Source organism: Protopterus annectens, chromosome 15.part0, assembly GCF_019279795.1.
Source record: "Protopterus annectens isolate FY-2018-M chromosome 15.part0, PAN1.0, whole genome shotgun sequence".
NCBI classification, from domain to species: Eukaryota; Metazoa; Chordata; order Ceratodontiformes; family Protopteridae; genus Protopterus; species Protopterus annectens.
Genome location: NC_056749.1, coordinates 145,899,636 through 145,914,768, shown reverse-complemented (window position 1 = coordinate 145,914,768; position 15,133 = coordinate 145,899,636). Strand labels below are relative to the sequence as shown.

At 32.6% G+C, this 15,133-nt stretch overlaps 1 long non-coding RNA gene across 1 annotated transcript in view; it reads right to left on the bottom strand.

The window, feature by feature from the left end:
- Nucleotides 1-2,101: 2,101 nt before the first annotated feature.
- LOC122790064 overlaps nucleotides 2,102-15,133 on the bottom strand; it is a 606,730-nt gene continuing 593,698 nt past the window's right edge. Inside the window, exon 3 of the long non-coding RNA XR_006362913.1 lies at nucleotides 2,102-2,234. This is a non-coding gene — a long non-coding RNA (uncharacterized LOC122790064). The remainder of the gene's footprint in view (nucleotides 2,235-15,133) is intronic.

Here is a 15,133-nt window from a genome sequence, read left to right as displayed (position 1 = left end):
TGTCTGCATCTTCCAGGGTTAAAAAGACTTGCAATGAATTCAGTTTCATGCTTAGACTCCTAGCATTTAGTAGAATGACCTTTAATTTGAGTTTTGATAAAATTTTCATGTTGGTGGTTTTGACCTCATGGCATTGCCTAAAAAAGTCACTATGGGTCTTGAAGCCCAAGGAAGACATATGCAGGCCATCTCTAGCAAGGCATTGTGGTCTGTTGATCATGTCATTCCAGGCTGTCGGGTACTGGATCCCCTTCAAATGCCAATAGAAACTAAGCCAACTGTTAAAGTCAATAACTTTCTATTTGTATTGAGGCATCATTCTGGGTGATGCTGCTTTAGGCTAGGAACATACTTGCCTGGGACAGATTCAGCAAGCTTGATCAAGTTGCTTCATATAGTTGAGGTAGGTACGTGTCAATTCATGCACGATAACATGGACTATAACAGCGTCATAACAGTACCTGTTGTTGACAAACTTGAGTGCATGGGTGATATTGTGGATTCTGGCATCTGGCAAACAACTAACCATGACTTTCTCCTTACGCAGCCTGGTGAGGCACGCATCTTTGTGTTTCACAATGGAGTCTCCTATGACTAACATGTTGGGTTTATGTTTAGGCCTTAGTGGCTGTGAGACACAGGTGTGTGTTGTAGTGCATATCTCCCAACCATACCGAATTCCTCGGTATTTACCAGTTTTAAGGGCAAAATAATGGAGTGCCATGAATTAACGAGTGGCCCCTTTAATTCCCACTTTTTATTTATTTATTTATTTATCTGTATTGTAACTTTAAATTTATAGCTATCATCACTGTATCTCTAGCCTACGGGGCATGCATGATGATATCAGCTACTCCGGCTGGACTCTGTGTCTGTGAATATTTATTTTAAACTGTTCGGAGGGAGGGAAATAGGGAATGATGGCAGCTGTGTACAAGTTTTGCAGAGCAGAGCACCCAACAACTCGTGTCTCTCTCAGCCTTCAGGTAAGAAATAAGAACTGTATTTTTATCAGATGCGTGCTCGCTGTTTCGTTATTGTAAGTGCACTCACTCAGACTCCTGCTTACTCTCATCAGATATGCTACACTGCTGGCCCATTTTGTTAATGGCATTACTTTATCACCATGGCCATTGTTTTTGGACTTTAAGGTGTGTTTATCACCGCGGCATTGTTTTTTGGTGTGTGTAGGGAGTTCCAGCCATTCAGAAGGTGAGGAAAAGGGGGTGTGGCCAGCTTGGACACTGTGTAGCAGCAGATTTCACAAGCTCCACTAAAGAAAATATATCTTCACTGGAATTTTGTCTCCTATTAATGAAAATGTGTTTTTTTCCCCTACATAAATTGACAGTATTTAACATACTATACAGGAATATCTACTTACAAATTGAAAGTGAACATATTTTCCATTCAAAATTTCATCAGAATAACTATCTCATCTGGAAGAATTTCATCATGAGCTTCACTAAGACAAGCAGTCAGGATTCCAGTCTAAAAAAAGAACTACAAACACTAATAACTAATATTCAAGACCTCACCACAAATATTGACAAGACTGACTATAAAATTGATAATGTTAAAGAAAAAGCTACTAAGCAGATGGATTTACTTCATGAAGATTTAAAAAAAGCAAAAAATCTAAATAAGTACTGAAGAATCTCTAACAGACTTTGATGGCAGATTACAAGAAAATGAAAATAACAGAATTTCTACTTAAGCTAAACACCTCATTACAACATAAACTGGATGATTTAGAGAACAGATCATGTCAGAATAATATCAGGATCTTCGGACTTCAGGAAAACAGAGGGAAATAACATGACAAGCTTTCTCAACACTTGGTTACCAAAATTTCTGGATTTACCTGAGGCTGTGTCTTTTGGAATAGAGAGACCCCACAGGTCACTTACATCAGTAAGCAGCACTTATAGGAAACAACCAAGATCAGTCATAGTAAAATTTCTCTCCTCATCTGATAAAGATCTAATTTTAAAAACTGCTTGGTTGAAATCTCCTTTAAAATATAATGACTTTATCATTCGTTTTCACAATGACTACTCAACAATGATAATTGCCAAGAGAAAAATTTTCTTACCTTTGATTAAATAACTAAAAAGGTTCAGATTAAGCCTCGCCTCTTGTTTCCTGCAAGATTGAAGATTTTTCTCCCTGATGGTCCTTTGATGTTTGAGGATTTTGACTCTGTTCTGGCTTTTGTTAAAAAACACAAATTGCTAGAAAAAAAACAGAAGAAATGGATTGGGCTAACCCTTCTCTTAAAAGAATGGCTTCTAATTCTACATGGAAATCTAGTGAGAAACAAAAGAAACTAAAACAACAAATGAAATATAACACAGTTTATTCATAAACTATGTTAACATTATGGACTTTAACTATTTTGTTATGTTATACATTCAAGGTAAGACCTTCTCTTCTCCTTTTTGATGTTTATCTATAATACTTCATTTACACCTTAATTCAGCCTGTCATAATTTACAATTTTTTTTTCATTACAGTTACACATAATTTCTTATTTTCTGCTTCAAATATTTAACCCTAACTTATAATGATCATAATAATTGCACTTGCTTCATAACATAATTGTTTTACTTAATTCTCTTTCCATACTTCATATCTCCACAAACTTAATATTTATATATCTCTATACATTCAATAACCTTCTATTTAAGATATAAGAATATGTTGGGATTCATTAGGGGGAGGTCTAAAGTAAAAAAAAATGTTTTTCTTTTCCTTTCTCTTTCTTCTGTACAGATTTCACATTTCCCTCTTTGAATCTCATGGTATGACATACTTGTATAACAGTTTTCCTCTCCTTACATATACTTTGATGAGTAACATTAATTACAAGATCTGTTTTATTATTCCTGTTGAATGAAATTACATAATGTAAATACTGCATGGTATATATGCTAAACATTTGTTCAGGTAATGTAAATGGTGTAGGGTATATGTGCTGCACATCTGTTCAAGTGATGTATATAAATGTGCCAGGCTGTTTAGACTTATCTTTTTTGTTTTTTTCTTTTCTTCTCTCTCCTTTTAATTAATAACAAGGCATATGGGAATCTATACTGGTTAAAAAGTGATGTCTGATGTGCTTATGTGCTGTAACTAAGATTTTTTTTTGTAGTAAACATTATGTATATGTTCCGTGGCTGCAAAGGCATATCTTCTGTGAATGTTTGACAGTTTGGGACCTATATATAATATGTGTGTGTGTGTGTGTGTGTGTGTGTGTGTGTGTATATATATATATATATATATATATATATATATATATATATATATATAGAATCATAATATCATAGGAAGTTACTAGGCTATTGGCCCTGAGGCCCTTACAAGCCTAGCAAAGAATTTAGCCCATGTTCCGACAAGTCAGCACCAAATGCCCCTGTCCAGCAGAGAAACAAGTGGAATCTCATGGGTGTATTTTCTGCTCCCCATCCAGTTATCCAGGTTGCACTTAAAAAGGGTTAATGAGGCTCTCTGCTTGATGTGGACAGGGAGTCTATACCACAGGAGGGGGAGTCTCTGCGGCACAAATATGTCCCACCAACACTTCCTACTGATGTCACAGACCAGGTTGAGCTGCGAGTACACTTGTAAAGTGTGTACATTTTTGCTGTATTTTGGCAGTTTCCTGCCGATCATTAGAAACAATTTTCTGTACTTTGCTTTCCTCATGCTGCAATTTCACGAGCTAACTCTCTTTCTGAACCTCTCGTTTAGCCTTGGAACCATTTCTTCCCTTTTACTTTGCATTGTCATCACTGGCATGAGACGATAGTTTTCAGGAAGTGTAGACCATATCTACAGCCAAGAAATGGTTTGGTTATTGTTTTTCTTCTGTAAAACACATTTTAAGCTACAGAACAATGAAATATATGGTCGAGTACACGATTACTTGAATATTTTTGTATATCTTTGGCTTCCAGAGGCTAGAAAAGTACAAAATCAACAGGAAAAAATGTGAAAGGGAGAGAGAGGTGATGGAAGGGGAAGAAAGAAGATAAAGAATAGTGAAAGACTTTACTTCCAAACATGTATGTATTTAATTTATTTATTCGGTATATGTACATTCATTGCAGTCTATATCTTCCTTTTTTCTCTTTTCATTTCTTTCTTCTTTTCTTTTATTCCAGTTATTTTGATATCATCTCATATTATCATAAATGTTGCCTTATTTAAAGTTAGTTCCTACTTAACATACTGCAGTTTTTTGTTTAAATTTCACAAGAGAGGTTGTTTCTATCTCCATAGACTGTTTGTGTAGTAAGGAGCTGAATAATATAATTATCCTATCTAATTGGCTTTGCACAAGAAATGTCTATATTTTGACAGTGAATGTTTCTCAACATAGTAACTGTATTTGATATGTTTCATTTATTACCGATGCTTTGAATACCTCTCAAGGGTATCACTAATAGCTACGTCTGTGTCATTAAGGATGCCATTTTGAGTATAATTGACTGGAAAGGTTCATACATGTATAATAGCTTTTATTCATCTTTTTTTTCTCTCTCTCTCTCCTTCTCTTGTATAACTTATAACTATAAGGGAAGAGGCATAGTATGATTTATGAATATATTATTGCAGACTATAATGATTATACAAACATGTCATTACTTGAGTAGCACAATCTTGATTTTGATATTGTAGGATATATATCTAAGTAGAAGCGACATATATATATATATATATATATATATATATATATATATATATAATTACTTTTATGTATATCAGTTGTAAGGTTGTCGGTTAATCTAATTAGTTCTTTAATATTTCTTTAGATATTTTGACGCATCTTTGAATATAATAATAATAACATACTGTATTTTATTTGGTCACACACATTTATCTATAGGGTATTTCTTATATGAACATATATTCATTCCAGATGAATTATTCTAAAGTTGTTTTTTTTTTTGTTTTATAAGAAACTTTGTTCTAGTTTTGTTTCCAATTTAAATTGCATAATCTATATTATTAGTGGGGTTTGCGTTCTGTTGCTACTGTTTAGGGTTTTGATCTCAGTGAGTAATTTCATTGGGATTAGGAGTTCATAACTCCAGGTGGGGAGCTATGTTGTGTTTTTTTTTTTTTTACTTAGAATATGTAATCATTTTCTTAAAAGAAAGTTTTTTGACATCCAGTGTAGCTTATTCAAAAAAAGTACAGAATACAAAACTCAAGGAATACATATTTTTCTCAATGATTTTAGATTCACTATATTCATTTTGAACAAATTCATATTTGGAGGGAGATTCTCATGTTTCATGCAGGCTATTGATATGTTACTAGTACATCACACGCTAACAATTATATAACACGACCATGTTGAAAGGTATGTCACTTAAACGGTCTGAACAACCCCTATAAAAGAAGTAATCTATTTAAATATCTAGCCATTCATAAACCTAATATAATATTTTTACAAGAAACTCATTTAATGAAAAATACTATTAAATTCTTAGATACAAATAAATATACAATTATTGTAAGCTCAGAGTGCACAAAAAAGAAAAGAGGTGTAGAAATATTGTGGAATAAAGCATCTCATCTACCCAGAATAATAAAAACATACCAAGATAATAAAGGCTTACAAAAAACAAAAATAATGGAGGTAACAGAGCACAGCTTCTAAAATCCAAGGTTCTTTATTTCCAGTAACAGATAGGTGAGCACTTTCTCAGCCAAAGCCGCTTCATCAGACAAACATGATGTGAAACTGTGTTGCTTTTAAAATAGGCAGCAGCCAATCATACAGCAAACTCAATTAAGAATAGAAATTTAAAGTAACAGCTCATTTAATATATGAAACATCCTAGTATTCATCATTAAAACCAATAAATATTATAAAAGATTATAAATGTATAAAAAACATAACAAATAAACATACTATCTGGCTAAAGGTCTATTGACCAAAACTGGTTTAATGGAAATCTTGTCATTCAGACCTTTCCCTTTATTAGCTCTCATCCTGATAATCCACTCAAGTTCTTTATTTTCCACCTTATTCTTATTGGGTCCACCTCTATTGCCCTTTTTTATCACTTCTATAACCATGAATCTAAAAGTATGTTGACTGCCTAGCTTAGTAATATGTTTAGCTAGGGCATTAGTATCAGCTTGTCTCAATATATCATAGATGTGCTCTCTCATTCTGTTAGTCTACAGGTTGCCATCCCAATATAGAAAGAATAACAGAGTGTGCAAGATGCTAAATAGATGAAATTAGTGGTATTACAGTTATCATTAACTTTAAAATGCATCCTTTTCCCTGTGTCCGGATGATCAAAACTTTCCCCACTATCTACCAAGTGACAGAAATTACATGCATTGCAGGGGTATGTGCCTACCAGCAATTGTGTAGATTGACCCATGTCATATCTAGGGTGGCATAGCATCTTCTTAATAGACCTTTTGTTTTTATATGTATATCTGGGAGTTTCACCCACTAGCATGCGTATTCTCTGATTGGACGTGAGTATGTTCCAGTGTTTAGTATACACATTCTGCAAGAGTCTAATATTGCTAGCATATGTAATGGGTATTCTCATCACATTATTACTGTTAGCTTTCCACTTGCATGTATGAACTGGAGCAGAAAAGTAAGGTTTACCTTTATGTTTTCTTGTGTCAGATACATTAGTTATTGCCTTCTCTATTTCTTTTTTATTGTATCCTCTGTCCAGAAATCTTTTTCCTAATATATTTAACTCCTGATTTAGTGTATAGTCATCTACTGTTAGTCTAGAGACCCTTAGGGCCTGTTCTGTGACAATGTTCTTAAATACATGCTCAGGATCCATACTTTGTTGATGGACAAAGGTGTTTCTATAGCAATTTTTCCTGAATACTTCAGTAGTAAATTTACCTGTTATTTTCCTGCTAACTTTAACATCTAAAAATTCAATGGAGTTATAAGATGTATTAGCTGATAATTTAAGAAAATTAGTGCTAGCATTCAAGGTATTTAAGAAGCAAGTGAATTCTTCCCTTTTACCTTCCCATAAAAGGAAAAGGTTGTCCACAAATCTCCTATAAAATACTACTTTGTCCATAGCAAATTATGTAGCAATATATACCTCCTCCCATTTGGCCATGACCAGGTTGGTGTAGCTATTGGCACAAGATGTGCTCATAGCCACACCGTCCCTCTGCCTGTAGATGTTTTGCTTGAATACAAAAATATTGTTATCAAGGACTATTTCCATCAATGAACAAAGGGGGTCTATTCTATGTTGGTCATCAGTACCATCTTGTAATAATAAAGGCTTACTTTGGCTATAGTAGAAATGGGCAAGAAATTGCATACATTAATAAACAATTATTGGATACCCGGTATTGGTACTAATACTATTAGACACATCTTAACTCAAATAATATCTTTATCTGAGGGCCATATTATTATGGCAGGAGACTTCAATTGGATCCTTGACCCAAAAGATACAACCACTTCAGGCAAAAGAAAAATTACACCACAAGCTAAACAGCTAATAAAATTCCTAGACATCTATCTACTTAAAGATCTATATAATTTTGTGGATCATAACTCATTACAATACACTTTCTATTCTAATAGACACAAAACATATTCTAGAATTGATAGAATATTACTTTCTACACAGATAATTAATAATCTGGTTAACAGTAAAATCATATTGTGCCCAATTTCTGATCATAATACTATTGTATTCGAACTTAATATTAATAATACCCCTAATGTTCAAATTAAGAGAATTCTGGCATATCTTACACAGCTTAAAGATTTTCAATATTTTTTAAAAGAAGAGAGACAAAACTTTTTAAGTATAAATTCAACTTCTAACACTCAAGATATATTTATTTGGGATGCTTTAAAAGCATACTTGTATGGACAAATTAACAAATGGTATTACAACAAGATGAAAGTTTGGGATAAAGATATGAGAACAATACAGGATAATCTGGACTCATTACACATCAAAAATAAAGATAATCGTTCCTCTAAAATTATAAGAGATGAGATATACGTATTAAATTAAGAATATAGATTTTCATCACAAGACAATAATAACTTTAGAAAAATATAAATTTCTTGCCTATTCAGTAATTCCTAAACATTTATCAAACCTTCAGAATAAGACCAAAAGATTAAATAAATATAATTATATTAAAGAAATACACTCTATGAAAAAGAAAAGAGAGGTGCACAGTATTCAAGATATATCAGAAGAGTTTAGATGTCATTTTCATAAAATCAATCAATATACACAACAAAGAGTCAGAAGATAATATAAGAAATTTTATTAATGAAAACATATATAATAAACTGAACAAACAGCAAACAGAAGTTACTGATAAGCAAATTACTTTATCAGACATACAAAATCAAATCAATAAGCTTAAACTTAATAAAGCACCAGGAAATGATGGAAGTATTCCAGAAATATATAAAACCATGCCCAAAAATGGATATTACTCTACTGCACAATGTATATAATGTTGCCCAGAATAATAATAATATACCCCTATCATGGAAATACACATTCATATTACCTCTTACAGACCAATATCCTTACTGAATATTGATTATTTATTAATTAATAGATGAAGACCAGGCAGGATTTGTGTCTAATGGAAGTACTTTTGATAATATAAAATGAATCCTAGCCATTATTGACTTCTCTCATATGAAAAAGAGGAACTTACCATTAATTAGTCTTGACATAAATGCCTCTTTTGATTCAATTAATTGGAATTATTTCTTTATTCTTCTGGAGTACCTAAATTTCTCATATAACTTTATTAACCTTCTACAACATTTATATGAAGAAACTTTGCATATATCAAAATAGGGTCATATATTTCAAATAAAATCCCTATCATAAAAGGTACCAAACAAGGATGCCCTCTCTCACCCCTATTGTTTACTCTGATTATGGAACATTGGGCAAATGAAATAAGGAATATTAAAAATATAGAGGGTTTGGAGATAAAGACATAATAGCTAAGATTCAATTGTTTGCAGATGATATACTTATTACCACAAAGGGAAATTACTCCTCATTTCTGTCACTATTTGAATTGATCAAAACTTTTCAAATGATGTCTGGGTTATCATTTAATGACAATAAAACCAAAATCTTACCCATATACCCTAATAATAAATATATATATATATATATATATATATATATATATATATATATATATATATATATGGACTATACTCAATTTATCCCGAATACAAATCATATTACTTATCTTGGAATTATTCTTGTGAAAGATATAAAATCAATAATACAATTAAATTATAACAAATGTTTGCAAAATATTCAAGATTTATTTTCAAATTGGAATACAATACTATTCATTACTGAAGAAAGACTATTATAAAAATAATTTTACCCAAAATGTTATACATTATACAATCTATTCAAATTATTCCTTCAAAAAGTTTATTAATAAATTAAACATTCTGATTTTAAGATTCTTTTGGTCCCAAAAAAACCCAAGAATCGCAATTAATCAACACATTAATAGCTAGAATAATGGCGGGATAGCATTTCCAGATCTAAATCTTTACTCAATCTCCTTTATAATTAGAACAATTTCACAACTTTTAGGTATTACTTATTCAGCTAAATGGAAATCTTTCTGGCAATTATCAGCTATGCAGCTTATAATGAGACCTTCAACATATCAATTAAAAATGATAAGTACTCCTGTTATATGGCTTTTAAAAGATTATTTTGTCACTCATGCTAATCTTAATCATACTGCCAATTACATACATACTATTATAATTAACTTTAGGAGTTTTATATATAAACATATTAAATACAAAGATTATTTTTTTATCTAATTCCTCATAGCATTCACACAAGAGACTTTTTAACCTCATATGTTAATAAAATTACCTTATTTAAAAATAATGAACTCAGATTTTGGTTCCAATTAACTTCTGAATACAAGACCAAATCAGTCGATCATATTATACAGAAATATGGACTTGATAAATCCATATGGCTAAATATACAAATGTTCATAGTATATCTTGACAATAAATTAGAATTAATTTCATCAACTAATAAACATGACACTAAGATCTTATTACAATTTTTCAATCAATTCTATTACATAAACATACTTATTCAAGTAATCTCTTCTTTATTTGTAGATTTCTGTGAGAAGAAACATTTTGCTGTCCACATAACTACTGGAACTACTACAGCTCAATTAACAATAATCGCCCAAGTGAGCAAGACAAGGCTAATATACTACAATCGGCAGGGAAAACATCTTTTTTCTTTGAAATGGAAAATATATACTTGGAGATTTATGAACAGATCTTTTTACACACCACAATTAATGGATAAAATCAACAAAAAACAAAACATTTGTAATAGATGTAACTCTAGTGTAGATATTAACTGGGCTCATATGTTTTTTGCTTGTCCTACTTTAAACACCTTTTGGAATATTATAAATTAATTTTTACAAGCACTCTTTTCAGATAATTTCATTTTGAATAAATCTTTGGTTATATTTAATATGCCTATTCCACAATGTGTTGGAAAAATAAAATATTCATTACTATGGACCATATTGGCAGTGGCTAGAAAAACCATAACAAAAAATTGGATCTCAAAATATCCTCCTACATTTTCTGAGTTTACTGATATATTAAAAGCTATATGTCATCTATAGATAAAAAACACAATTTCTAGAAATAGACATATGAACATCATTTGTGGGTTAACGTGCAAAATTTGTTGGAAAAGAATGAACCTCCTTCATAAAAGTAATTGACTTTCCTCTTTTCATCTGTGAAATAAGCTACAAACTGAGGATTATAGTGTATTCTAAAGTATAAATACTGGATGTCTTTGTATATACTTTAGTGTATCTGATTTTGTTAAATTTATATTCATATTTAAATGTGAAAAATATGTCATTAATTCTTAAATTTGTAATTTATATTATATTATACACTTCTATGTGATTGCTTATAAGTTTGTTATAATGAAAATCAATAAAATAAAAAAAAAAAAGAAGGTGAGGAAGTTAAGGTGCAGTCATTCAGAAGGCGCATTTTCCATTTATCGGTTATTTGGAAGAAAGGTATGTCTGGTGGCCTATTTTGTTATTGTAAGTGGACTCGAGACACAGTGCTCACTCCTGCTTACTCTTATCAGATAGACCGCTGGCCCATTTGCTTACTTTAGTTATATTTTAAGGAGTTCTTGTAGGTGCGGAAGACATCTGTTAAGGATTCCGAAGGTACATTTTTTGTGTGTTTGTGTGTGTAAGGAGGGAATTAATGAAAAGAAAGCATCCAAGCATTGTCTACTTCTACAATTGTAAATAATATAATGATTAAAAGTATTTGTCTTACTAAGATGATGTTTGTAAGGTGAAAGAACAACAGCGTAGTGGATGTGTAGAGACAAGTTAATTGATGTAGAGTTTGATCTTTCCCATTGGTTTCTTTGAAGTGATGGTTCTGCACACTAATACTCCTTTATGGTTGTATGTGTTTGAGAAGACAGCATCACTTAGTTTGGGCACATAATGGGGAACAGACTCTCTTGAGGTTCATAGCAGAACAGCCTGACTTGCACTCTTAGCATTTTAATGTTAGCCTGACCTTTTACTTCAGGTATTTTGATTGTAATATAATCGTTTAAACAAAATGTCAAAAGAAAAAAAGAATAATTTAACACAGAAGAAGAAAATTGTTAGCACATAATTAAGGATGCTGTCCACATTTTAAGTGATTTACATATTCAGACTGTTTCTTAGTTTTATAGTAGCAATAGTGCAGAGGATATGCATGTTGGATCATTAGGTCTGTTTTTTTATAGTATTCTTAGTAGAGGGTGATAGAAAAGAAATCAGGCCAGAAATGATTTTAAGGAAAAAAATCATATGCGTGTAAGCACTTGCACAGTTGTTTCCGTGTATGCTTTGTTTAATGTGTTTAATAACTTTTGAGCTTAAAAACAAGTTGTGGTATAAAAGAACCATGTTAGTTCTTGTGAGAAAAGGTATAAAACAGAATGCATGTGGCTCTACCACAAGAGAGATGGGGCAAATGGAGCACATGCTCTGGGCATCAACTTGCATTGCAAGCAATATCTTTAAGGAAAAATGGTTGACAGTTTGATTGCTGTTAGACAGCTTGTAAAGTGTCAAACAATTTTAAATTGTTAAAACTACCTTTGGAAAAAAGCAGAAGTTTGATATTGACGGTATATTGAATATATAATTTTCATTTGATTGTTTAATCCATCCTGTACAGTAATTTGAAACATACAAGTTATCTATATGCAAGAGCACTAAAGGACTCCATTTCCCAGGGCACTAAATTCTCTCCCTTTGGGATATAGGGAGATGGGAGTGGGAAGCAGAGGCACTACATACTCCTCAAAGATGGGAACCTGCAGCCTGTGGTAAGGGAGTGCATGGTGTTTAAAAAGTGGCAAAAAATGTGAACTGGGTACTGCAGGCAAATTTCAGCATACTAGTTGCGAGTTATCTTTAGGAATGACTCATTTATCCCTTTCTAAATGGGCAGTACATAATTCAATTATTCATTTACAGACACAACATAGAAGACAATAAGCTTACATTCCAGCTGACAGCTAGCTGGTAATGCTTAGTTTAATAACTTATAAATTAGATCAGAAGATTGTACTCATATGGATAAGGAGGGTTTTTTAGAGTAAACTGGATGAAAAATAGGATTGAAGATATTCTCTGTAAAGGGTTATATTGACCACAGCAATGTAAAAAAATAACATTCTGTATCAAAGAAAAGCAAGTGCCAGTATTTTCAAAAAGTAGGCGTACACATAATGCATCTATATTATCTTAAAGTTTCAGAATATAGAATCTGATATTGTTGACACCATATCATAGAATTCTGAAACATCGAAAGATAAAAAGAAAATGCCTAAAAACAAAAATAAATAAAAACTTACTTTTGCAAGCAGGGGGGCAGGTCAACCTGCACCCCCACACCCCTCCCTATTTAAATATACCAACTCTGAGACCGCACTACATTGAACTAAATGGAAATATCCCCTTACGGAGATTTCCATTTAAACGTTCAATGTTTTTTGCTTTCTCTAATCTGGTGCCGATAATATCAGCTTCGATATTGTCAGCCTTCGACAATGTGAAGTAAATCCCACATAACATTCAGTGTTTAAAAGCAGGTGGAAAGTGAAAAGGGGATGTGATTTGGAAATTAGTGAAATATGATAAGATTGATATTTGAAATTTGTCCCTACTTTTAGGCCTGTATTCCCCCATTATTAGCTTTGTCCATGTTTTCTGTGCTAAGAGGTTGAGTGCTATGGTGAGAACTAAATTCACTAAATGATAGCCATTTAAGTTTCAGTCTTCCTATCTTTCAGGAAACACATGGTGGTAACATAACATTTTATTCTAGCAACTTTCCAAGATTATACAAGCTATGTTTAAAATGTGGCCCTGGTTTTTGGGCTTTTGTCTCCCCAATAAATTTTGTCTTTTTCCAGATTTCTTTTGCTTCAAGTTTGAAAGATATAGTTGAATGGATTTTACAAGGAGCTGAGAGCTTCAGCAAAAGAGACATTTATTGCTGCTTATGTCAAGTCTGCTTGCATTGTTAGTAGCACAACAGGTAGCATACTTCCTTTTGATGCAGAAGGCTGTGGATTCTACTCCCACAGTATGTAGATGCATTGCTGATACTATACTGTGTTGTACTTTTAAAGGGTGGATGCTGCAGTCCTGAGAATGTCCTCTTTGGCGGTGATGCCTAGTAGCAATAAATCTGTCAGTTTGCCATCCATTCCCTATTGCAATATTACTAGCTTATCATTTTTTAATGCAACATAGGCAATTTATTCCTCAAGGGCAACAGGCACTTTAATTGTAGATTAAACAGTGAAATATAAATGTGTTTGCTAGCAGCAACCTCTTCATTAGTTACAGATCTCTTTGATGTGGAATTCTTTTAGATGACTTTTACTTCTGCAGAGATTGTGCATATTTACCGATACTGGTTGATTATGCATATTTACGGATACTGGTGGATTGCAGAAGTTTGAGTAGACTTTCATGATGGGAATTTTCTGAACTGGACAGTTTTGTCATTGGTTCATGAATTTTACTTCATTGCTTACTGTAAAAATGTTAAAAACAATACATTTAAAATGCACTCTAACTGTACTGTACTATACTAGGAATATAATTTAATACAATCAGGAAGGTGTATCAAAGAACACATTATGTTTCATGTGCAAGGGGGTTATGATTTGAAAACAGCCCAACGGTAATCTTTATCCCCCCACTGGCCAGATGCATTTTCTTTGAATTTGGGTTTCAATGCTGTTTCAATGAATGTGAGTTTCAAGGGCAGAGAGGTTTTAATGCCAAGTCTATTTTCATTGAGAGACTGAATTGCTTTGTTTAGCAGATGTCTATTAGTGTTTGCGCTGTAAAATGTAAAATAAAAGTTTTAAATGAAAATCCAAATCATTGTAGAAGTAAAGCAGTATGCACATTACAGTGTTTATGGTAAATGGGATGAAATAGCCAAATAATGGGACACTGTAATGGCTGCAGTGGGGAGGGCTGTGTATGGGGGGCCCCATTCGACCATGATTTTGTGAGGGGGGGAGAAGGGTGTCAAACTGACAGCTCCAGACAGCACAAACTGTAGCTATGCCACTGATCAGTAGGCCATGGAGGACTTTTGGAGGTCCTAACAAACTATAATATTCTTTTGCTAATATTAGAATATTGCCTATCATTAAATGCCCTACTTTTACAAAACCCACATACTGCGTCACCAAAAACAAAATCCTAAGGTTCATGTTCTCCCTCCCCAGTGAACATCATCGTTACACATTAAAAAAAATGGTTACCATTTATTACAGGGTCTGGGGCCATGTTTTGGTTGTCTGTTCTTCAGTTTGCTTTTGAAAGTCAATATCCCGCAATTCCACTGGAGTGGGTGGGGTTACATAATTATGTATGCAAATTTTATGTTAATCAGCGTACAGATTTTTACCTATTTTTTCATGAGCCTCTGTCCAGATTTTTGATGTTTCCAGGTTGAGAG